Source organism: Triticum urartu, chromosome 1A (genome assembly GCF_056163025.1).
Source record: "Triticum urartu cultivar PI428250 chromosome 1A, HENAU_Tu73, whole genome shotgun sequence".
Taxonomy (NCBI): Eukaryota; Viridiplantae; Streptophyta; class Magnoliopsida; order Poales; family Poaceae; genus Triticum; species Triticum urartu.
Window position 1 is genome coordinate 476494955 of NC_141873.1, and position 26634 is coordinate 476521588.

Sequence of the window (26634 nt, forward strand, 5' to 3'; positions counted from 1 at the left end):
ATCCTTCTTGCTGCCTCTTGAGCACTGCATTGGTTTTCCCTTGAAGAGGAAAGGGTGATGGAGCAAAGTAGCGTAAGTATTTCCCTCAGTTTTTGAGAACCAAGGTATCAATCCAGTAGGAGGCCGCATACGAGTCCCTCGCACCTACACAAACAAATAAATCCTCACAACCAACGCGATAAGGGGTTGTCAATCCCTACACGGTCACTTACGAGAGTGAGATCTGATAGATATGATAGGATATTATTTTGGTATTTTTATGATAAAGAGTAATAAAAGATGCAAGTAAAATAAATGGCAAAGGAAATGACTAAGTATTGGAAGATTAATATGATGGAAGATAGACCCGAGGGCCATAGCTTTCACTAGTGGATTCTCTCAAGAGCATAAGTATTTACGGTGGGTGAACAAATTACTGTTGAGCAATTGACAGAATTGAGCATAGTTACAAGAATATCTAGGTATGATCATGTATATAGGCATCACGTCCGAAACAAGCAGACCAACTCCTACCTACATCTACTATTATTACTCCACACATCGACCGCTATCCAGCATGCATATAGAGTATTAAGTTCAAGAGAACAGAGTAACGCTTTAAGAAAGATGACATGATGTAGAGGGATAAACTCATTCAATATGATATAAATCCCTACTTTAACTGGGAAAGGACACCACAAGATTGAACCCAAAGCTAAGCACTGCTCCCATTGCAAGAAAGATCAATCTAGTAGGCCAAACCAAACTGATAATTCGAAGAGACTTGCAAAGATAACCAATCATACATAAAAGAATTCAGAGAAGATTCAAATATTGTTCATAGATAAACTTGATCATAAACCCACAATTCATCGGTCTCAACAAACACACCGCAAAAGAAGATTACATCGAATAGATCTCCACAAGAGAGGGGGAGAACTTTGTATTGAGATCCAAAAAGAGAGAAGAAGCCATCTAGCTAATAACTATGGACCCGTAGGTCGGAAGTAAACTACTCACACTTGATCAGAGAGGCTATGGTGTTGATGTAGAAGCCCTCTGTGATAGATGCCCCCTCCGGCGGAGCTCCGGGAAAGGCCCCAAGACGGGATGTCGTGGATACATAAAGTTACGGCGGTGGAATTAGGGTTTTGGCTCCGTATCTGGTAGTTTGGGGGTACGTAGGTATATATAGGAGGAAGGAGTACGTTGGTGGAGCAACAGGGGGCCCACGAGGGTGGAGGGTGCGCCTGGGGGGGTAGGCGCGCCCCCCTACCTCATGCCTTCCTCGTTGATTGCTTGACGTAGGGTCCAAGTCCTCTGGATCATGTTAGTTCCGAAAATCACGTTCCCGAAGGTTTCATTCCGTTTGGACTCCGTTTGATATTCTTTTTCTATATTGGAGACAGAATATAATATAGCATGGAGCAATCAAAAATTATAGATACACTGGAGACGTATCACGGACGTCATGATGAAGGGGGTGCAATAGTACTGGCTGATGTAATCGGTCCTATAGAACATAGAATGGATGATGAGACGGAGCTCGACCCAATGGGTTTCCTCAATACAAACGCGTATGACTGTGACATAGATATGATGAGTCAAACATATGATGAATCCGGCTATCAGCATGCTAATGAGGATATGGATGATCTGTCCGGGCAGGAAGGTCGTAGCAGGGATTGCAAAAAGTCTCTCTTCATGAAATCCTCACAGGACACGCCTGAAGATGCCGCCTCAACACAGGATCAACTAGCCGAGGGTCGTACAATGCTTAGCCCGGGAACACTAGGGCAGGGGTTAAGGAAGGGTCTGGAAGGTGTGCCCAAGAAAAAGAGAGGAAGGGATCGGGGAAGATAGCTGCCTCCAAACAAGCCAGAGCACATAGCAGCCATATGATGGATTCTGAAGAGCGTGTACCCATGAAAGGTGTGGCCATGTTCCATCTCACGGGCGAGCCGATGCTACCCGTCGAAACCGCTGGAGGCACTATCAGGGGATCTCAGGAGACTGCACGACCATGTGCTATCGACTGAGAAAAGCCTACTAGCCTCGAAGTATCCAGGATATCCGACATATGCGGCTCGTGAGCCTGAGGGGAAGTGCTACGTCGACACACGGCCCGCGGAGGTGTTCTTCCTGCGGTTTGATCATATCTTTAAGATGTTTCTGATAAGGCGGCTCGATTTTACAATCGTCAGCCTTTTTGCGCTACATATGAGCTCCGTCATGAGGAGAGAAGAAGTCTCGCAAATCTGTGTGGCGGAACCGTACTACATGCATGAGTCTTTCTTGAGTCTCGGCGACTTTGAGTGTGAAACTGCTAGGGACTACCTCCAAAACTTCATGGTATAGAATAAGGACCAGGAAATTGTCCTCCTGTCTTATCATCCAAAGTAAGTCATTTCCGGACAACCCTTTCGTACATTTCAATCATTCCTTCTCGCTCATATGCATAATAATTTGAGGTGTCTTTTCCCCATAGCAACGGGCGCGCCGTCCTTATCGTTCTTTACCTGCGAGTCTCCCACGCCATGTATTTCGACCCTTCCAGAGACTACGAGAAGATGGACTACACCCACATAATGAATATTCTAGATGATGCACTCCAAGGCTTCAGCATTAGAGGTGGCCACATGCAGATCAGGAAACAAAGGAACAAGAAGATGGGTTTCACGAATAAAACTAACTTCTGCTGCATCCATGTCCCAAAACCAAGCAAGGATGGATTCTACATCCTCCATCTCATGATTGAGTTCAACACGGATCACCAAAAGCTTCGCATGACAAGAAGAAATGATGAACATATCCACAAGTGGCTAGAATCTCATGGTGAAGCGGATTATAAACTTAGAGATGACTTCTTTCGTATCCCAAGGGACACTGCGACGATCATCATGAAAGAAGTCGTAGATGAGAAGGGGATGTTCCACCATGGTCCTATATCGTGAGCTGACGTCCGAACTAGCATAGGCATGCAACATCAAGACCTCACGTCGTTCAAGAAGCTAGGGTCCATCCTCAATGATATGGAAGGATGGAACTTCTAGTGATTTACGATGCCGATGATGATGATATGTGTCGGCTGAACTTGTATACTTTCTGTAGCGATGAAACTTTGTGATGTCCATGGTCCCTGCCGAACTCGCGTAATGCTACTTTGTTTATTTGGGTACGATGACCTGCGTACCTCTAGTTAATTAGTTTGTGTATTGTATGTTGCATCTAGTTGCTAATTAACCCTTTCTTTTTCATGTTGCTCTAATATATTTTGTTGCATATGATTGTACATCCTCTTGATGAACATGCATCTGTAATAGGTACCTAGTTTCTTAATGGCGAGACGGCGGTGCTATGTCGTGTACAAAGGGAAGGTTCCGGGGGTGTACAACGAGTGGCCTGAGTGTCTGGCGCAAGTGAATGGGGTCTCGGGCGCCAGCCATAAAGGCTTCAAAACCAGACAAGAAGCCGAAGCTAGTTACTTGAGGTTCACGCTAGCGCGGGGGAGGACTCGTAACCGTCGCCTCATGTACTGCATAGTTCTGCTCTCACTCATAATGATAGCTCTTCTTGCTTATACCATTGTTTAGATGGATGATGTTGTAGTTGCAAGTATTCGAGACTTGCATGTATTGCTATTTTCGAGATGATGACGAGATACCACTTTGTGTTGGATGATGATTATGATGAGACTATTTGTATGTATATGCTATGATCATATTTGTGGTCTCGCAGCCATTTGTATGTGTATCATGATGACATTTGTATCTGCTAAATATTCTTGTATAAAGCCTGTTCAAATACAAAACAAATATGCAGGAAAAAACAAAAAACTACTAAAATTAGCAGTAGCGAGTGGAGAAAAGTTAGCAGCAGCGCCACAGTAGCAGCAGCGCCACAGTAGCAGCAGCGCGTCCATGCAAAGCGCGCTAGAGCTATTAGCAGTAGCGAGCTTCCACGAAGCACGCTACTGCTACACTTGTATAGTGGTAGCGCGGGTGTGCACGCGCTACTTCTACGGGTTAGCTATAGTGCCTTATCAGTAGCGCTGGTCCCTGCGCTACTGATATACCTAGAACCCGCGCTGCTGCTAGGCTTTTCCCTAGTAGTGAGGTGGTGCCGGCGACGAGACGGTGCCGGCGATCGACGGTGGTTAGGACGGAGACGGGAAGGCATTAAGTAAACCACACCTACATATGCAAACTAAGAGTTAATTTGAGCTTAGATTGCATATAAATCAAATAAACTACCACATATAATGCATTCCATACAAAAACCCACAAATCACTATACATATAGAGCATTGCAATAGCTAATCTAGCAATGAGAGCTGAAAGAACAAAGTTGCTAACCTTTGTGATCACTTGGATGGATTAGGTGCCTTCAAATCTTGACAAATTTTGGCAAAAATGGAGGATGAGCTCGAGGGGAGAGGAAAGGGGTAGAACAGAGAGCTCGGGTTCGACGGAGGGTTTATATAGTATGATCTTTAGCCCCGGTTGGTTATACAAACTGGGGCTAAAGGTGAATCTCTAGTCCCGGTCCGTGCCACGAACCGGGACTAAAGGTGTTGGTGGGGCCCCAACCTGACACCAGCCTGCCACCACCTCTTTAGTCCCGGTTCGTGGCACGAACCAGTACTAGAGGTTCGCCACAAAATGGGACTAATGAGCGCTGCCCGCCTAGCCGTTGGAACCGGCACTAATGGTCACATTAATGCCGGTTCATTCATAAACTGATGCTAATGAGCTAAACATTAGGCCCTTTTTCTACTAGTGATGTCTTACTTTATTTTGCAAACTGCACATGTACAGTTAATCACATTTAGTTGATGCACAAAAAGAAAATCACATTTAGTTAGCTTAGTGATAGCCACAAAAGCTTTGCCGCAGGGAAGTTGTAAATTGTTGCGTGTTTGTCATACATGTACAACTAAATCACTATATACAGAATATGATCCTTAGTGATTATCGTTATTTATTGCCTTACATCTTAATTAATAATGGCAATGTATGCAAATTAGTGCATAGTTCATTATTTGTATTTACTAATATGAACATACCATGCACACATGATATACGCCTTAGCACATGGCCCCTCGCCCAACCTCCTAATCTATCAGGCATACGATATCAACGGATACACGTTCTACACGGAGGCCAAAGATATGGACAGTGATGATCAAAACTCAGGGGTGACGATGGAATGCATGACCGGCAGCGACAACGGCGCAACTAAAAGATTTTACGGAAGGGTCGAGGAGATCTGGGAGCTTGACTACTCTGGACTGCACAACACGACGATGTTCCGTGTCAGATGGGCTAAGAATGTCGAAAGAGAAAACCGGAATTTCACTACCATGACTATACCCGACGCCAACAGTGCTACCGTGAACGCTATCGTAAAAAATGAGCCATGGGTACACACTAAGCACGTGACACAATGCTTCTTCATAACCGACCCGCGCAATCCCAGCCGTGTTGTCGTGAGGAGAGGCAAAAGGAACATCATTGGAATGGATGGAGTCGCCAACGAGGAAGACTTTGATCAGTACGGAAACCCAATGAGGGAAGATGATGATGATGATGATGAAGTACACGTCAAAAGACGAATCAATACTACATTACCTAACAAAAACCGTACTCCATGGAAAAGGCAAAGTCACAATGAGGGGCTCAATTATTCTTCAACGAACAAGAAGGGAAAGAAGATGACTCAAAAATGAAAACGTCAACGCTGAGGAACCGTATGTTATCGGTCAAATGATGTAATATATATGTTCCTATTTTGTATACACACTTAGTTAACTGCTCTCGGAAAAAAAGTGAGAGAAAATAAAGGAAAACAAACGAGAAAACTGTTAATGGTTATAGTAGTAGCGCATTTTTCAGAAAAGAGCTACAGCTAGTCAAGGTAGCACTAGCCGTTTCTACACGAAACCGCTATAGCTACCTCGAGTAGCTATATCGCGTTTTGCCTAAACGCACTACGACTATGCCCACTTAACCCCGAAAATCCCCACTCCTCTCTTCTTGCCGCATCTTTTCCCCCAAATCCCCACAATCTCTCTTCCCCCGTCGCGCCGCCGGAGCCCTCGCCGCGCCTCTGCGCTCACCCCCGACCCCGACGCCGACCGACCCCGGCGCAGGCTCCGGCCCCCGACCCCGACCCCGGCGCTCGCCCACGGCCCCCGACCTCGACCCCGGCGCTCGCCCACGGCCCCCGACCCCGACCCCGGCTCCGGCCCCGACGCTTGACCCTGACCCCGACCCCTCCCAACCTCGGCCGTCGTCGGGCCTGCACCCTCTGTAAGCCCCCACCTCTCCTCCTCTCTCTGGTAGCTAGGTTTTTTGGTTAATTTAGTTAGGTTTTAGTTAGGGCAGATGGTTAAATAGGTTATATATGTGGACATGTGATGTTTTGGACATGTCATATTTGGAAATTTGGACATGTCATTTGGACATGATGATTATGTGCAGGGTAAATGATCCGAGTGGCCTATGTTACGCCGGAATGTTGATTCATTTCCGTTCCGGTGAATTTCAGGTGCTCGATATGTCCATTTTTTAGCAAAGGTCATGCCAAAATTCTCCGTGAATTTTGGCATGATTTGTGCTAGATAGTAGGCATATCGAGTGCTCGGAAACGACATTCCGGCAAACAACAAAGAATTAAACGAGGAGACTTAATCATAGAAAACATGTCGAACAACAAAGAAACTGGGCCTTCTGACCAAGATGCAGACGAGATGGATTATGAGGGTGAACAAGAGTACCTTGACTATTTGGCTGCTAAGAAAATGCAAAGTCAAGGTTTGCAGGTCGGCCTCGATGGTGGTATTGACGCCGACATCGACACCGACGGCACCGACACCGATGGCGGCGATGAGACTGATGGCGGCGCCGAGACCGGCGGAGAAGGTATCGGCGAGGAAGATACTGTCGGGGAAGGTACCGACGCCAATGCCGCTACCGAAAATAAGAAGCAGAGGATATGAAAACCTAACAAACTAGGGATTGGACGACTAGTGATCACAAAGATGGCACCTGGCAAGTTTGAGCCATTAGAGTCGGAAGAACCTCGCAAGTGCTATGGGAACCAAGTAGGATGCATCCTATGGGAATGCGCGAGCATCAACAATGATGACTTAAGGAGTAAAGAACATTTGACGCAGTTGCTCCTGACGAAGTTGCATAAGAGATTCAAGTTCCCCGACTGGGATGATAATATAGAAGAACCGTGGGATGATCCGAATATGAAAAATATTAACAATCACGCCATGGGCATGTTCAGCAATGATTTGGCCTCCTGGAAATGGAGGGTGAAACGAGCTATTGAGGCTGAGGAACCCCTGTCCAAGATTCTGGAGGAAAATTCGACACTTATGGTAGAGGAGTTCGAAAAGTTCAAGGACACTTGCGCTACCGAGGCAGCCAAGTCTAAGGCTGCGAAATTCAAGAGCCTTCAGCAAAAGAACACAGGGAAGCATCGCCTCGGAAGCCGTGGCTACCTCGGTAAAAGGCCCATATGGGATAAGGAGGATGTAGAACGTGAAGCCGTGGGTATCCCAGACCCCTTCACGAAGTTCACCAACCCCTTGGAGCGTGACTTTGTCAGGGCCCGCTACAAGTGGGACAAGGAAAATAAGGTTTTTTACACGGACCAGATCACAAGGAAATTGATTAGACTACTGGTAATTATTCTTTTACCACCTTAAATTTAGCTCCAGATCTAGTCGACTACACATTCCTAAACGGTTCACGCTCCTTCTGCAGGAGAAGCAACACCAGCTTGCAGCCGAAAGCTCTACTTCTCCGATGAGGCCCAAGTGGGAAACCCCTCTCAACCGGGCCTTGAACGAACTTAAGGGACTCCCTTTGGGCTAGCAGCCCCAATATGGTAGTGTGCACGGTGCTCGAGATGGCGCCACACGGAAGGTGTTTTACAACGAGGGCCCGGAGGCCAAGAAGCAGAAAAAGAAGTTTATTCAGGCGGACATCGATGAGAAGGTGAAGCTTGCGGCCGAGAAAAAAGCAGCTGAGGACGTGAAAAAACAGCCGAGGAGAAAAATGAGTTGCTACTGCAGGAGATATGATGAGTCAACCATATGACCAATCGGGCTATCCGCATGCTAATGAGGATATGGATGATCTGCCCGGGCAGGAAGGTCGTAGTAGGGATTGCAAAAAGTCTCTCTTCATGAAATCCTCACAGGACGCGCCTGAAGATGCCGCCTCAACACAGGCTCAACTAGCCGAGGGTAGTACGGTGCTTAGGCCGGGAACACTAGGGCAGGGATTAAGGAAGGGTCTGGAAGGTGTGCCCAAGAAAAAGGAGAGGAAGAGATCGAGGAAGATAGCTACATCCAAACAAGCCAGAGCACATAGCAGCCAGATGATGGATTCCGAAGAGCGTGTACCCGTGAAAGGTGCAGCCATGTTCCATCTCACGGGTGAGCCGATGCTACCATCGAAACCGCTAGAAGCACTATCAGGGGATCTCAGGAGACTGCACGACCATGTGCTGTCGACTGAGAAAAGCCTACTAGCCTCGAAGGATCCGGGATATCCGACATACACGGCTCGTGTGCCTGAAGGGAAGTGCTATGTCGACACACGGCCCGCGGAGATGTTCTTCCTGCGGTTTTACCATATCTTTGAGATGTTTCTGACAAGGCGGCTCGATTTTACAATCGTCCGCCTTTTTGCGCTACATATGAGCTCCGTCATGAAGAGAGAAGAAGTCTCGCAAATCTGTGTGGCGGATCCGTACTACATGCACGAGTCTTTCTTGAGTCTCGGCGACTTTGAGCGTGAAACTGCTAGGGACTACCTCCAAAATTTCATGGTACAGAATAAGGACCAAGGAATTGTCCTCCTGCCATATCATCCAAAGTAAGTCAGTTCCGGACAACCCTTTCGTACATTTCAATCATTCCTTCTCACTCATATGGAGAATAATTTGAGGTGTCTTTTCGCCACAGCAACGGGCGCGCTGTCCTTATCATTCTTTACCCGTGATTCTCCCACGCCGTGTATTTTGACCCTTCCAGAGACTACGAGAAGGACTCACTACTAGAAAAAGGCCTGTTAGTGGCACACCTATTTTGGCCATTAATGGCGCACTATAGGTGTGCCACTATCCACGCCACTAGTAACAAATACTAATGGCGCTGCGCCATTAGTATACCAGATAATAGTGGCACACCTGGCAGTGCGCCATTACTATGTCCAACGGTGCGCCATTACTATTCCTCCTAGGGGGCCATATTTACCTTCACATATGCCCCCAAGTGCGCCATTATTATGCCCCATAATGCGCCACTGGTATTTAGCCCTAGTGCACCACTAATGCTCAACAAGGTGCGCCACTACTATGAATTTTAGGATTTTTTTGCTTTTATGATATTTGCACAGGTTACAAAATACATTACAGCACAGAATATAAACAACACATCATATAAACAGAAGATTTATCGAATACAATAGAAGATTAGTCTCTGAATACAATTCATCATATTAGTCTCCGAATTCAAAATACCGAACAAAGTTAGAACATTACATGTCTCGAGACCGCTAGTAGCGAGTTTGTCTTCGCATTACAAGTCGATATCTAAACTACCATCACATAGAAGAGAGCTGCGGTCACGATGAGCATCATCGCGATGAAACTGGTCTTCATCCGGTTCCTCCTCCGCTCCCTCCTCTCTCCCGCTAGATAGCGCGCGTATCTAGCTTCCGCCTCCTCCCTAATGGTGTACCCTTTGTAACTATTACCGCTGAAACGGTGAACCTGTCTCCGACACTCCTCCCAGTCATCATAGACTCCGCGAACCTTACCCTTGTACACGACATACGACGGCATCTCTATGCACAAGACAAACAAAACGTTAGTAGCAATTCATAGACAATACATAAGCAATATATAAGTATGCAACAAAAGGATCGGAAGAGAAAAGCAACACATTAATAGCATGATTCATGGTCCTACTAATAAATAGCATCGATTACATATAAGTTGAACGACTGTCCAAACTAAAGAGACATACAAGTTCATTAAAGTTTAATTACAACATGAGCTAATCGATATTTCAGAACTACATAGCATCATTACTTTCGACTCAACTCAGGGACCGGAGCATGGATGAAGCTGCCGTCTTTCGTGATGGTCATGAAATCGCGATCGTTGCCATCCTGCGTTTGTAGCGTTGTTTCTATTTCACTGTTGGACGATTGATATTTGAGGTAGAACTGCCTTGAGGTATGAAGAACATCTTGATGGATGATTTCCGTAAACTCCGACTGGATGCGAAAGAATTCTTGTCTGATGTCTGCGTCCTGGATTGCCAACAAGCTTGCGGCCTAATCTTTCAGATTAGTTGGTAGCAGAAGGTGATTATGGTCCCGTACGGTCGCCCGCATGTGATGGAGGGCGTAGTAGGCATCCTTATGACCGCCAGGCGGCTGCTTGACGCGGGGGAACGTCGTTACGTGGGTGAACACGTGCTTGCCGTACCTACAAATTGGCCTCCTGAAGGTGCCTCCAGATTTGGCGTAGCCAGGGAGAGCATCATCAAGAACTTTCTTGATATTTGTGTAGTGTTTCTTCGACTGACGGTTCGAGTCGAAATACGTGTCCATGGAATATTTCGGGCTTAAGAGGATGAGTGTGCAATGTGTGTCACTACACAAAACACAGAATGTTAGAAAAAAGAACGATCGAAATCTAAGAAATCATATGTTATGGGGCGGTGAGGGGATGACTTACTCGGGAAAGTAAGGCACGAGGAAGTTATCCTTATCTGGGTTCGCCAGAATGACGCCTTCGAGGTATGAACTCGTGACTTGCCGGTCCCCAGCGCTGCCCAAGATCTTGGCACGCATGTAGGGGGTCAACTATCATGATGTTCGGTGTCTTGTCTCTAATGATCCGCATCTCCATACCGAGCGAAAATAGCCGAATGAAGGTGTAGTGTAGCGGATGAAGGTTAAACATAGCGAAGATGTCATCAAACCGCAGGACGATCATACCCCCGATGGTGCTATCGACAAAGTCCATGCCCTCTGGCACCTTGGCCACGAAAACTGGGTATGCCACATCATTCTCGGAGAGACGCCACTTCTCCATAGAAAGAACACTGTCATGCAGACTCCGCATAGCACAGGTTACAGCATTGAGAAGATTAGTCGGTAGCATCGGCCTACCCGCCACATGCACCCTCCTTGAGATATCCTTAGGTGAAGGTGGCCCGTCCTTAGCACGGATCATACTCGGTGCCGGCTGGCTCGCACCCTTGTTATTCTTTATTTTCCGTCCCTTCTTCTTCAGCTGTAATGGGATCGAGTTCTGCTCAAAGACAGTCGTGAGACTTCATCCCGCTGAACTTCTGCTTCGCTGAGTCTAGGTATCTGCGTATCTTCCCCGCGTAACCGTAAGGAAGTTTTACTCCTACGAGGCAGGTGAAAAACTGCTCGATCTCCTCCTGACTTAGGGTGAAGCACGCGGGAGGGCAGTTATTTCCGATCTTCTTGGCCTTTTTGCCTTTGACACGACTTTCCATGTCCTTTGCCTCATCATCATCATAATCATCATCATTAGAGTGAAGCTCCTCCCTGATGCCCATTGATTTCAAGTATGCCCTTGCTTTCGGTCCGTCTTTGGTCCTCTCTGGCATGTTGAGCAGGGTACCAAGCAGACTCTCACACACATTCTTTGTGATATGCATGACATCAAGGCTATGAGGCACATGGAGGATCTGCCAGTACAGAAAGTCCCAGAAAACAGACCTCGTTTTCCATACCTTCAGCGGCTCTGGCGCCTTTCGGTTCTTTCCCGGCTCTGGCGCCTTTCGCTGCTTTCCCGACGGTGGGCAATCTTTCCAATTTTTCAATAGCTCGTCTATTTCCTCGCCGCTCCTCGTACGCGGGCGTCTTCGGGGTTCGGTTTCACCATCGAGCAGATCCTTGCGTTTTCTCCATGAGTCATCGTCGCGAAGCCACCTTCGATGTCCCATGAACACGGTTTTCGAAGACCCGAGATCTCTATCTAGATGGCGATACGTTGTGTCATCCATGCACCTGACGCATGCACAAAATCCGTGGACCACCTCCCCCATGACATATCCGTAACCGAGATAGTCGTGCACCGTCATGAGCAGTGCGGCTCTCATAGGGAAATATTCTTTCTCTGCGGCGTCCCACGTATTGGCTGCGTTTTCCATAGCGTGTCTAGCTCCTCTTTCAGCAGCCCCAGATACAGATTGATGTCATTCCCTGGTTGTTTCGGCCCTTCAATTAGCATACTCATGTGAATGTACTTCCTCGTCATGCACAACCAGAGGGAAGGTTGTACATCCACACAAACACAGGCCAGGTGCTATGTGCGCTTCTCTGGCTGCCAAACGGATTGACTCCATCGGTGCTCGCGCCCAGCATGATGTTCCTTGGATCGTCCCCAAATTCTGGATGTTCGAAGTTTAACGCTTGCCACTGGCTCGCATCCTTATGGTGACTCAGCATCTTGTCTTTTTATTTATCTCCGGATCATTTCTGTCATCTTCTCTCTTCTTCTCCTCCCTATCCGCGTGCCAACGCTAGAGCTTTGCTAGCTTAGGGTCCATGAAATACCGCTGCAGACGAGGAGTGATCGGAAAATACCACACCACTTTTCGAGGAGCTTTCTTCCTCTTCTTGTATCGAGTGACGCCGCACACAGGACATATGGTAGACTCTGCGTGCTCGTCCCGATAAATGATGGAATTGTTCATGCACACATGGTATTTCACGTGCAGTAAATCCAGAGGACGCACGATTTTCTTCGCCTCCTCAAAACTGGTCGGGCACTTGTTCCCCTTGGGAAGACGTTCGTGCCAGAGTGACATGTTCTCGTCGAAGCATGCGTTGGTCATTTTGTCTTTTACCTTCATCTCTAGAGCCATGAGCGTTACTTTCAGGCGGGTATCCTCGGGCCTACATCCTTCATACAATGGAGTAACCGTGTCTATCTCCAGTTGATCCAGCTTGGCTTTCCCTCGGGCGGCAGCTATTGCGTTATCCGTCTGCTTGAGAAGCAGCTCTTGAATATGAGGGTCATACACCCAGCCCATCAATGGTCCATCGTCATCTCCTCCGGCATCTTCATCTTCATGATCATGCCATTCGTCTTGATCTTCCTCATCATCATGTCCGACATCTTCTACATGATGATTGTGTACTGCATCTACTTCGTGATCATGTCCTGGAGATTCTTCGTCTTCTCGCCCGCCCTTGCCGCGGTTGTCTTGCTGCCCTTCCTCATTTCTTGCCCGGCACCCATGGAAGACTTCATAGTCATCTTAATCACCTTGCCACCGATAGCCATCCTTGAAACCACGCAAGAGCAGGTGGTCCCCTACCTGTACGGAATCCGGGTCCATAAGGCTCTTCAGCTTGCATCTTCAACACAGACATCTTATCTCCGTCTCGTTCTTTTGCAGCATCTCGGCCTTCGCGGAGCTCAAAAACCTATTCACGATGCCTCTGGTCATCGTGCGGACCATGGTCGCCTACGGGGTAGAGAAAAACGATATTTTAGAACCAAAAAAATTTGGCATGAATTTGCCTAAAAATAGGACCAAAAAGAATGCATAGTGCCAAATTCTCGCCGAAACAGAAATGAATCAACATTCCGGCAAAATATTAGCAACTATCGCATTTCAAATACCGGTACCTGCAAGCACAAACATATGCAACACCACAAACATACGTAGATCTAGGCCATAAAAAGTGTGTACATTGTTTGAGGGAGAAAAAAGTTGATCTAGAACATAAAGAAAGCTTTCCCCTTACTTACCTATCAAAAAAAGGAAATTTAACCACTTAATTTGGGTGAATCTATGGTGCAAATGAGGTGAGGAGGAGGAGGCAGCCGAGATCAAGCTTGGTAGAGGTGGAGAGAATGAAGTGGGGAAAGTGAGTGTGGTAGGTGGCTGTCCAAAATATCTAGCTTCTCCAAGGTTACCAATGGCGCACCACCAAAGAATGTGCCATTAGTAACCAACCAGGGTTAGTAATGTCGGCGTTCTGGGAACGGGGGTCCCCGGACTTGCCTGCCTGCGGCCTGCGGCGTGGCCCAAAGGGGGGCGCAGCACGGCCCATCTTCATCAACACAGAACCAAGACCCTCGCGAGGGGCCAAGCCTCACGGGGCGGACGACACGGAGCTTCCTCAGGCACGACCTCATCAGGCTGGCTCGCGAGGAGGCAGAGAGATCAAGGCGGGGTACCTCACGAGGTGCCCTGACGCAAGCCATGATGACCAAGGGTGCCAGGCGGGCGCCAGCCCGCGCAATGTCCTCCTTTCCTCTTTGGTGCAAAGGGAGCAAGCGCAGGCGAGAGCATCAAGAAAAGGCACCCGTTTCGGTGCAATGAGACCAAGACCAGTCCAACGGCAGGGAGGAAGTCATTGTGCAGCCCAAGCCAGCGTCACCACCAGAGCCTTTAGCAGGCGAGGACCAACTTTAGTCAGGATAAGTGTACCAGATGTTCCCCTTCAAAATGGCCAATTGTTGGCGCCCTTCCCGCTCAATATTTGGGAAGAGGCCCAGGGCCTTTGCCTATAAATAGGACTAGCCACCCACAGGGTAGGAGGATCGCAATCAAGAAGGGAGAATCTAGAAGCCAAGAAAGAAACAAGCTAGGATCGGATCGAGTAGCATCACACGGAGAGAGAGAGAGAGAAGGGCGACTGAACTCCTCGTAGCAGTTCATCCCCCCAGCCAAGAACAGACCCTCGCGAGGCTGTTCTTCCTTATATTGCTCATCATCATCAGCCCAAGAGGCAATCCACCACACCACACACTGGAGTAGGGTATTACACCACAACGGTGGCCCGAACCAGTATAAACCCTGTGTCTCTTGTGCTGTTCTTTCCATAGCTTAGATCTTAGCGAGGCGGAGGGGTGCAGGTAGGTAGAAGGCGAAATCTCCGCGTGCACCCTAGTGTTCAAACCTCAAGGGTCTGCCGGAACCCGAAATCCGACATTTGGCGCGCCAGGTAGGGGTGTGCCAGAATTCGTCTTCCACCGCCCCGTTCTCCTCCGACCATCGCGTCCATGTCTGACGCTCGTCGGGCCCGCGCCGAGCACCGGGCCGCTCTCGCTTCCCGCGTCGCCCAGACGGCTCCTGTCGGCGGGCGTCCTCGCCGTTCCCCATCACCTGCCGTCAACGCCGCCACCGGCCCGGCGGGGAACGAGCAGCAAGCGTCGTCTCAGCATCCGTCCGTGCGGCAAGACGGCCGCACCGCTACTCCCTCGCTCACCCCAGCTCGTTCTTCGTCCCGTGCGCTCCGCGCACCCATGGAGGCTCGAGCTGTGCTCATCGCGGCAAACAAGCTCCTGCGCTACCGTCCCGTCGACGACGTCTACGAAGAATGGCTCGACCGCATTGCCGAGCTCGTCCGTGCCGCAGGGGGCTCTCCTGTGCCGACCGTTCCGCTGCACCGCATCCCGCCCCGCGCGGGCGACGATGCTCCGGGGGCGCCCCAGCCGCCTCCTCCTCAAGAAGGCGCCGTGGCTCCAAGGCGCGTGGCCCCTGGGCGGAACCCGCTCCGTCAGGTGCCAGCGCGGCAAGAGCAGAGCTGCCAAGAAGTCCCTCGCCCGCAAGAAGCTACCCGGGCGCTCCCTGCTCTAGCACGTCGCGACCATGCTCCTGCTTCCGCACGTCAAGACCCCGTGCTGCTCCCAGCTGCAGCACGTGGGGACATGCAAGACCAAGCTCTCCGTCACCTAAGGCCTCCAGTGGCCACAGCAGGCTGCCGTGCCTTCACCACCGAGCTACGCAGCGTCGCATGGCACGGCAAGTTCAAGCCAGACCTGCCTCCTCGTTACGACGGCACGGCCGACCCTGCGGAGTTCCTCCAGCTGTATGAGCTGGGCATTGAAGCTGCCAACGGAGACGAGGAGGTCATGGCGAACTGGTTTCCCATGGCGCTCAAGGACGGGGCCCGCACCTAGCTCCTGAACCTGGCTCTAGGCACGATCTCCTCCTGGGACGAGATGTGCACCCGCTTCATCGCCAACTTCCAAGGTACTCGCGACCGGCCACCCGCCGTGAGCGACATGCGCCGCATCAAGCAACAACCCGGAGAGACCCTGCAGAAGTACATCCAGCGCTTCAACAACGCACGCCTGAAGATTCCCAAGGTGACCGAGGAGGTCATCATCTCAGCCTTCTCCGATGGCGTGCGCGACGTCAAGATGAAGGAGGAGCTGGCGATGCATGAAGACCTGTGCACTTCCTTGGAGCTGTTCAACTTGGCAACCAAGTGCGCCAGGGCTGAGGAAGGGCGTCTCTCCCTCCTCGAGCTGCCTGCCGCAGACCTAGAAGAGAAGAGGCCCAAGGCCAAGGATGTGAAGTGCAAGGGGGCTGCCATGCTCGCGGCAGAACCAGACACCAAGCGGGGCAGAGATTAGCCCGAATCTTCCAAGGGCAGTCGGTACTGTGTGTACCACAACCTCCACACCCACAACACCAACGAATGTCAAGAGCTTCGAGCCGTGCGAGAAGGAAGGATCGGCTGTCGTCCCGACGGTGGTGACCGGGGCTACGGTTGTGGAGGAGGAAGGAACACAAGACATTGGGAAGACCGCGGCCCGCGCCAAGGGTGGCGCGATCAACCTCGCGAGGATCGCTGGCAAGACCTGCCTCGCGAGGGAGACTGGAGGGATCAGCCTCGCAAGGATTGCCCGCAAGGCAACGCAGGCCTCCCTCCGCTGCCGCCGCAGCCAAGGAGAAACGAGGACCGCCATTAGGACGAGGGGCTGGGGGCTTCCAAGAGCCGCATGCGATCGCCTGCATCCTCGGCGGGGCTCAAGCCCCAGCCTCTCAACGCATCTTCAAGAAGTTCGCCCGCGAAGCGAATGCAGTCCTCCCCAAGCTCGAAGCCACGCGCCCTCTCATGTGGTCGGCGTGCGCCATCACGTTCAGCTCAGCAGATCAGCTCAAGTGTGCGGCCACAGCCGGAGTCCTCCCGATGCTTTGTTCCCCAATCATCAGCAACGTGGTGGTCACCAGGACCCTCATCGATGGCGGGGCAGGGCTCAACGTCCTGTCCATGGAAACATTCAACAATCTCCAAGTGCCCTACAACCAGCTTCAGCCAACCAAGCCTTTCTCCGGAGTCACCGACGGCTCCACAGTCCCGATTGGGCAGGTCCGCCTCCCTGTCACCTTCGGGGCATGCGACAACTACCGCACCGAGCTCATCGACTTCGACGTCGCTCACATTCGCCTGCCGTACAACGCCATCCTTGGGTACCCAGCACTGGCCAAGTTCATGGCCGTAACTCACCACGGCTACAACGTCCTCAAGATGCCAGGAAGTGGCGGAGTCGTCACGGTGCCCTGTGAAGAGAAGGACACAGTGTGTTCCCTGGAACGAGCCTTTCAGGCCACATCACTGGAAGACCCAGATCGCGGAAGCAGGAGGCTTCCCGAGACCGCCCCCAAGAAGAAGAAGACATCGTCCGGCCCGGCCCCTCAGGAGGCAGGCCCCTTAGGGCCCGCGCCTGCCCAGGGGGAACCTCCTTCCATCGCATAGGAAAGCGCGCCCGGCGCCCTCCTCAGGCAGGGCTCGGGGGCTCTCCCCTGGAGGGCCACCGACCTGGCTAAGGTCACGAGGGAGGCGGTTGGGCACCACATGGAGGGGTGTTTCGAAGAACGTTTCCCTCAAGAAGGAGTAAGGCAAGGAGGGCCAAACCCTCAGGAGTTCGTCAGCAAGGCCATTCAGGAGCTACAGGAGTCAAGAGTCATGAAAGGCGGCCACCGCCTACCAGCTGTGTCTCCCCATTCAGGCGGGGACGGTGGGCTGCACGTCTGCATTGACATACCAGGGCTCAATCGAGTCGCCTCTCTGGAGCGCCTCTGGCCCTCACGAGTGGGGCGCTGCGAAGGTCCACCCCACAGCTACGTTCGCATGCCTTACGGCTTGCTGAATGCGGCTGTCGCGTACCAGCACCTCATGAGGGGCATCATGGAGGCTCAAGAGGCCAGGCGTTCCGCAGCCCTGGCGGAGATGGAGATGCTCCGCGAGGAGCCACCAGCGCCTCCGGAGCCTCCCGAGGCCCCTGGGCCTGGGGGCTCGTGAGGATCGGCTTCCGCAGCCCACAGAGTCTGCTACGCCAACACTCCTTCGTCCTCAACATCACCAGGTGACATCTTTCAAGTTTCATTTCCAGCTGGGAGCGCCCCCCAGGGCTGCATTATTCCCAGGCCGCGCGGGTCTGTCCCTGCGGCATGTATCCCTTTTATTTCATGTTGTTAGCTTACCTTGTTGGGGGCGCCCCTCGGGTTGCATCATCCCCCAAGTCGCTCAGGCCAGACCCAGCAGCATGTATCCCTTTTGCGTTTATTTCCGGCTATGCGTTCGACCCACCATGCTTGATTATTTGATGCCGGTCCACGGCACCTCTTCTTCTCCATGCTGACCACTTGCACGTTAAAGGGGGGGTACCTGAGCATCGCAACTCAGGGCTCTTACTGGCTCTCCAGCCCTCACCCTCTGGCCTTGTCCACGGCATCGCGACCTGGCATACCAGCGACGGCTGAGACCAAATCGAGGGCCGGGACCCGAGGACGTAGAGTGCCGACATCTAACCAAATTTGCAGGTACACATCACAAGATAAGGCCCAATGCCAGGCACAACCCGCCTAGAGGTAGGGCCCCGTGAGTCCCGCGCTGGCTCACGGGTGCCCAGATACACCTCACCAGGGCCTACCGTGCCAGCCACGTGTTGGGGCGGGGCTGTACACGCCCCGGGGGCTCCTCCCGGAGGGGAGCCCCCTCCCACGTACCAGTGGAAGCACCATGCTCCGCGCTGGCTGACGACACTGCCGAGGAGCGGGTATGCCCGTACACATACGGAAGCGCTATGCTCCGCGCTGGTGATAAACAACTGAGGGTGGCCCTCGGGCCGCATCAACCTCAGGGAGCCCAGAGCTCAGTGCCTCCGCCTCATCGTAACGCTTCCCCTCGGGAGTGCCGTGCGAGGGGGCTGGGCACGGGGGCTGCGCCTGGGTCACGCCCAGACGCACGCCACCCAGCCAGCCCCCCCGGGCCTGGTTCGTCGCGCGTCTCTCCCCGAGCGGAGCCAAGGTACGAAGGCCGTTTGAGCGTCAAGGGGGACTCCTGAGCATCGCGACTCAGGAGCCTAACTGGTCACGTAGCCCCTCACTCCTTAGTTCCGAAAGGCTAACGGCGGTTGAGGTATGCGCACGGCCGAGCTCTGCAGACGTAGAACGGTAGATCCACCCACATCACACCTCCCTACTTGTTGTTCGTGCGCCAAGGGGGACTCCTGAGCATCGCGACTCAGGAGCCTAACTTGTCACATAGCCCCTCACTCCTTGGTCCCTTCCTAGTTTCCGGTCGGGGCTAACGGCGGCTGAGGTATGCGCGGGGCCGGGCTCTGCCGTCGTAGAACATAAGCAAGTAGGAAGGAAAAGCGTAAATTTCAAGGAATTCAAAAGCAAATATTACAGTCCACACTGTTATCTCAATGCCAAACGCAAGTTTAAACGCCTCCCCGAGGCATGATACATGTGCAGGAATTAAAGGCAGGACAGGAGCCACAACGGAGTCACTTGTCGAAAGTGGAGCAGCACGGAGTGGGTTCGCCTCATGGAGCAGCGGGGTCGGCAGCGCCTTGCTTCAGCTTGGTGCTGAAGGCCCGGAACTTCCCAGCAGAGCCTCCGCGCGACCCTTCACGGCCTCGGCAGCGGCACGCTCGCCGCTTACTGGCTCCAGCAGGCTGTCGAGGTCGACGCCGGGATCGCGAAGGTAGATGTGGGTGAGGACCCGCGTCAGCGCTGCAGAAGACAGGACACGCGCCTCGGCCTTGGCCGTGGGGCCAAGGCCAAGGGCGACATCTTCAAGAGCGCGAACCAGGAAGGGAAGCAGCTTGGCGGGGCCGTCCTCGGTGCTAGCCAGCTGTTGACGCTCAAAATTGGCACAGTCATAAAATTAACATAGGTTATATCAAGACCAATTCAAACTTATGATTGGGAGTCACCTTGGAATTTCTCTCTTCGAGAAGATCAAGATGGATATGAAGATGGTCCAAAACGGAGTTCGGACTCAAAAGTTATGACAAGTTCAGAGATGCTTATGTTGACACCAGAGTAAAGAAATGCATAAAACTCAATCAATATGGCCTCTGATGGAAACTGTTTCAACATGAAAGTTGTGCGTCTCGTCGAAACGATAGATTTTGATATAAAAATGATCTTAATCCGAGTTCGTATGCAACCTATGGAGACAAAACAAGGTCAGAAACAGAAGCTGCAGAGTCATTTCAGACCAACCGAGTTGATTGACTCGGTGAGACCGAGTTGATCCGAAAAATTACAGAAAGTTACAGAAAGTTTGCAACGTTCACTCGGTGGGACCGAAAAAAACTAATCGGTGAGACCGAGATTGATCCGGAAATTGCCAAAGATTCCTGTCCGAGTTAGGTTAGGGTTTTTGATGTTTTGGACGGAATTTTTAGTCCTTTTCTTGTACGGAAAGTGCAACCGCCTCATAAATAGATGAGAGGTGACGGCCGATTAAACAACACACAATCGAACAAATCTATCTACATCTTTTACCTTTACTTTTCCTTCTCCCTTGTTCTTCTTCTTCCTCGTTCTTCGTTCGTTCTACTTCATTGTAGGGCGGCGAACCTCGAGGCCCTAGGGGCGATCAGGTCGACCTAGGGCAGCCCATAGCCGCTACGCGCCCAGACGGGGTCCCTCCCGGGCATGTGGGGTTTCGGGTCCTCAAAAGCGCCCGCCGGATTGTCTTGCGTACCGCGCTTCCGGCAGGTCTCCTTCGACGTGAGCTGCGGTGCATCACCCCCGACTTCGAGGGTACACGGTGACGTGTTCGTGTGTGAACACACTTTTTGGCGACTCCGCTGGGGATGAAGCTTTGAACGGTCTCCGGCCCGTTCTTGCTACGAACAGATCGTCATCTAGGGTTTGCAATCTACAAAGGTAATATGAATACCCAATTCACATATGTAGATGCAAATAATGCGTATGTTGTTGCTAGATCATCTAATGAGCATAATGTATCGGCTAGCCCTATATTTATCAATCATGCATCTAATTATGTGCAAGGGCCGATGCAACAAAATCTCCATGATTCTACTTCATATAATTTTAGCAACATGCAACATATGTATCCCAACCCTCATGCATCGGCAACCCCACAAATCCATATGCCGATGAACAACATGATGGGTTTGGTTAATCGATTTGAAACACCTGATGTTAAAATTTCCAATAGCATAGAAGAAAGTGTTTCACCTTTTTATTCATCGGCAACTAATTTGCAGTATGTGAATCCAAACATGCCGGTGGATAGGGGAATTGGCCATGTTGCTACTAGTTATTTGGCCAATTACCCTCAAACATCATATGCTACACCTAATGCTACTATTTTTTTGGCACCATACGCAACTGTTGATGTCCATAATTCGGCTCCGCACCTTCATGGTCATGGCCGAATAAGTGAAACTTCTGCAGGAGCACAAATGCCTTCACCTACTACCGTGGCATATCATGTACCCCCTACACAATTACAGAATTTCAGCAACATCTCATTGCCGAAAGAGTCTAAAAGCATCGGGGGGCAACCATATCCAGACTGGGTGGTTGAGAACAAGATTACATTCTCTTGGGATTTGTGCAACTCCATTCGACAGGAACTAATAGAAGGCGGGAAGCCTCATGATTTTGCTGCAGTAAAAGCTATAGTTGTGCAAATGATGCGGTCGCCCAGTGGTGTACCATCTAGTGTACCCCCTAAACAATTGCAAAGTTTCGGCACCTCATTGCTGGAAAAGTATGAAAGTATTGGGGGGCAATCTCATGAGGAGTGGATGGAAATTGAGATGAAAAAGTTTAAAGCTCGCCAAGCTGAGATGTGGGCTAGAATTAGACAAGAGCGAGAAGGCTTGCAAATTAAAAAAGATAAAGTCATTGATTCAGGTAACAAAGGAAATTCGGTTATTGGAAAAGCCGAATCAAGTAGTATATATTCTGAGTCCATCAAATCTAAAGAGGCAAGCATTATTGAGAAAGAGCATGGAGAGCACAGCAAAACAACCATGCTTGATTTTTCTGAAATTAATGGAACCTACTTCCGGCCCTATGAGTTTCGTGCCATAGAAATTGACGAGCTTCAAGGACAAGAACAAGTAGCCGAACAAAGTTCGGTTGAAAAAGATCTTCAAATTTATGATGCACGGAATCAAGAAGAAGATTGTGACGCGGTGTTGGGAAGCCATCCAAAAGCAAAGCACGATATTATTCATGACATGCAATCATCATGCTCTCCCAACATATTTGAAGAGGTATGTCTAGCAAGTAATTTACCTATTTTCAGATTTGGTCACAACTTTATTGTTGATGCATCTATAAGAAATATTCTCATAAGTAATTTTCAAAGACCAATGAAGAAGGGCAATTTACTTGTTAGCAATAAAATGGTTACTAAGCATATCGGTCAATATATTGTACCATTCAAAGAGACTGATAGTGACTTATTACTACAGTCAAAGCTTTTCCCATTGCTTTATTTAAAGTTCATATTTAATTGGGTAGCTTTGCTTGCTTCATACTTGGCTTACGCATGGTCTCAATTGAGACGTGTATGTTCTAACTACTTTGATTTCAGAAATTTAAAGCCAAGGTTAAAATCTTTTGGGAAAACCGATGCTAGTATAGTTTCTTATTTAAGGACATCAGAAAAAGTATGCGAAAGAGAATTCATAGCCGAATGGGAAGATGCCAAATCTGAACCATTCGTTTGCTTAACTCCAAAGTTGTTCTCACAACAAGATTGGCTAGAAAACAAAAGGTATACCTTCAATTCAAACATGTGTGATCAAATCTTTGCGTTGTTGTTGAAAAATAATTACATTAGAATTCTTGCTCACCATGTCAAGCCATCTATCCAAGGACGAATGTATTGTAAGTTGCGTGATTCGTCCAAGCATAATTTTGAGGACTGCAACATGTTTCGTCAAATAGTTAAATCGGCCATTGAAAAAGGACGATTGAAGTTTGTTGAAACACCAAGAGATGACCTGTCTCTTCCGATTGGTCCCGATGGCAAAGTGTTTGCATCGGCTGCTTCAAGCCGATCCATTTAAAGAGAAGGTAAAAACTGCAGGTGATGGGATCAAGCTTTCAAGTAAAGAAGTTGTTGAAGAGCATAATGAACATAATCTTGAGGGCAAGAATTCCATCGAAGCTACAATGGAGACGCCAAGGACTGGGGGGCAGCAAGCAAATCCAACGATCGATGAAAGCAAACCAAAAGAAAACAAAGGCTGAAATAAGCGCAAGTGTAAAAGATCAAAAATCACCTTCGCCGAACTATTGGAGAAATATCAAAAGAAGAGTGAAGAGAAGAATGCTTATCGGCCCAATCATGCAAAGAAACCAAGATCACCCCCAAGGCGCAAATATGAGGATCGGTATTGGCAAAGTGAGAGTTTCAATGCAACATATTCATATCCTTATTTTGGGCCGCCAATGCCAATGCTGTGGATGCCTCCCTATGCTCATGTAGATCCATATTTATCATGGGACAGGTATGATACAGGGGCACATTCTCCATCTTATTTTAGACCATCTCACCAATGTTATGCGACTCCGAGAAGATCAACATTTGAACAGTCACACGTTAAAGACTGTTTCAATTATAAGGAATCGCTCCGGACACCATGGATGAAAAAAGAGGTGGTCAAGCAAGTCTATCGCGTGAAAAGAGATGGTCGTAAGTGTGCTACTTCAGATTTGATCTCAAATAATAAAGAGCCAATTAACATGTTGACATTGGTTACTAAAGGCAATGAGACGAAGCAACCAATTATCAACAGTCAAAGTGCCAAATCTGAAGAAAAGAAGTTGACAGTGCACAAGGTAAAACAAGAATTGCCATTGCTTCAAACAAAATCACAGCCGGGATGCCCACTCGGCTTATCGTATTGGCGAAAGAAGGAATTACAAAAACTTAGTGCACAAGAGCTGAAAAAGAAGAACATGGCATGGGTTCCCAAGAGGAGCAGTCAAAATAAAAATGATGTGCAACCTTCTATTGCAACAAGTGTTATAAAAGTGAAGAAAGAGAAGGATGGAAACCAGAAACAATTAAGCCGAAGGTTTGCATCACCCCATCAAAATCTTCGGTTAGCACATCATCCATGTTTTTCAACCATACCATTGATGCCTTTGCCATGGAATTCATCATCAGGTATGATAAATTACCCTCCCTGGATTTATTTTGATCCATGGAAGCGACATAATTTTTTGCATCATGAGAGGGTATTACCAAATCCCTATACAATTTATTAGCTACATTTTTTCTTGCTAATCCAAAGGGTCGAAATATTTGGTTGCTATTTCATTTGTTTATTTCGGCTATACATGATTTGGTGAATGAATTCTACATGGACCTCATGGTAGTGGCCGATACTTATCTATCGCCCTAAGAATATATGTAAGAATGGCCGGTGTGGTGCTCTAACACCGTCCTTAGTTTGAGTGGAGATTGAGATAAGTGCTTGCAAAGGAATTTGTCAAATTGATGCCATTGAGGATATTATGCATAGACCAATTCACCAAAATTGCAAAGTGAACTTATGTTTTGATTGGGTGTGCTTTGGCTTGTTAGTTTTCAGAACTTACGTAAGGCCAAATCATGGTTGATTTTATTATTGAGCATCATATTGACATCATGCATAATATTGATTTTAGCTTGATCTCTTTAGTACCATGGAGATTATACTTGGATGGGTCAGTTTGTGGCAATGGCCAAGGTGTTGGTATTGTTTATATATCTCCTCATGGTGCTGTTTTTGAAGCCTCATGCCGCTTAGAATATTTTTGCACAAACAATCATGCCGAATATGAAGCATTGTTATTCGGCCTAGAGATGTTACTTGCTATAGGTGTTACACATATTGAGGCTTATGGTGATTCGTTACTAGTGGTACAGCAAATATCCAAAGTCTTTCAGTGTTTGGACGAATCACTTAATGTTTATCTTGATAAATGTCTAGATATAATCTCTACTTTGGATTGTTTTAGCATTGCACACATATCTAGACATGACAACTGGAAAGCAAATGAGTTGGCACAACAAGCATCTGGATACCATGTTGATCATGGCATGTTTCATATTTCTCAAAATCCGATGGCTTGTCTTACCAGTATAGAAGAGGCCGAACCAGAACCCACTGATTCGGTCATTAACAAAAAATCTAGTGCAGGTGACAATTCTGACTAGAGGAAGCCCATTGTTGCTTACTTGCGTAATCCGAGTGAAAGGGTGGACATGGCTGTTTGGCGTATGGCTTTTAAATATACTATGAGGGATGATGATCTTTATCGCCGAACAGTTGATGATGTTCTTTTAAAGTGCTTGGATGAGGACCAAGCAAGAGTTGCTATGGGAGAGGTACATGAAGGCATTTGTGGTACTCACCAGTCGGCTCCCAAGATGAAATGGTTATTACGACGTGCTGGGTTTTATTGGCCGACCATGATTAATGATTGCTTCAGATATTATAAAGGGTGCGAAGCTTGTCAAAAATTTGGTGATATTCAATTGGCTCCCGCTGCTATGTTGCATCCTATTATCAAGCCGTGGCCTTTCAGGAGATGGGGTTTAGACTTTATTGGGCAAATCCATCCGTCTTCTTCAAAGGGGCATGGGTTCGTATTGGTGGCAACTGATTATTTCACTAAGTGGTCTGAAGCAGTACCTCTCAAGAACATGACGCATACGGAGGTAATTAAATTCATAACCGAGCACATTATTCATAGATTCGGTATTCCTCAAACGTTAACTACAGATCAAGGTTCATCTTTTATGTCACACCAAGTCAGAGAGTCTGCCGAATCTTATAACATAAAGTTGCTCAATTCCTTCCCATATTATGCCCAAGCTAATGGACAAGCTGAGTCTAGCAATAAAATTTTAATCAAGCTCATCAAGAATAAGATTGAGGATAATCCAAGGAGATGGCATGACTTGTTGTCTGAGGCATTATGGGCACATAGAATCTCAAGGCATGGTGTTACGAAAGTGACTCCATATGAGCTAGTATATGGTCAGGAGGCTGTTTTACCAGTGGAAGTAAATTTGAATGCTTTGAGAATAGCCAAACAAAATGATTTATCGGCAATAGACTTCTACAACTTGATGATGGACAACATTGATGAGGTTGCTGATAAACGTTTGGCTGCTTTGAATGCCATAGAGAGAGATAAGTTGAGGGTGGCAAGGGCTTACAATAAGAAAGTCAAGTTGAAGAATTTTCAAGTTGGTGATCTCGTCTGGAAAGTGATTCTACCGATTGGTTCAAGAGATAGAAAATTCGGGAGGTGGTCTCCAAGTTGGGAAGGTCCTTTTAGGATTACAAGAGTTGTTCCCGGAAATTCATATTTGGTGGAATCAATACAGGGGGCATTTTTACCTCGAGCTCTCAATGGCAAATATTTGAAGAAGTACCACCCGAGTGTGTGGCAGGAAGCCTAAGTAGGCAACGGCCGATATACGATTATCGCCCTTAGCACAAAGATGGCCGATAAATAATTATCGCCCTGAGAAAAATAAAATG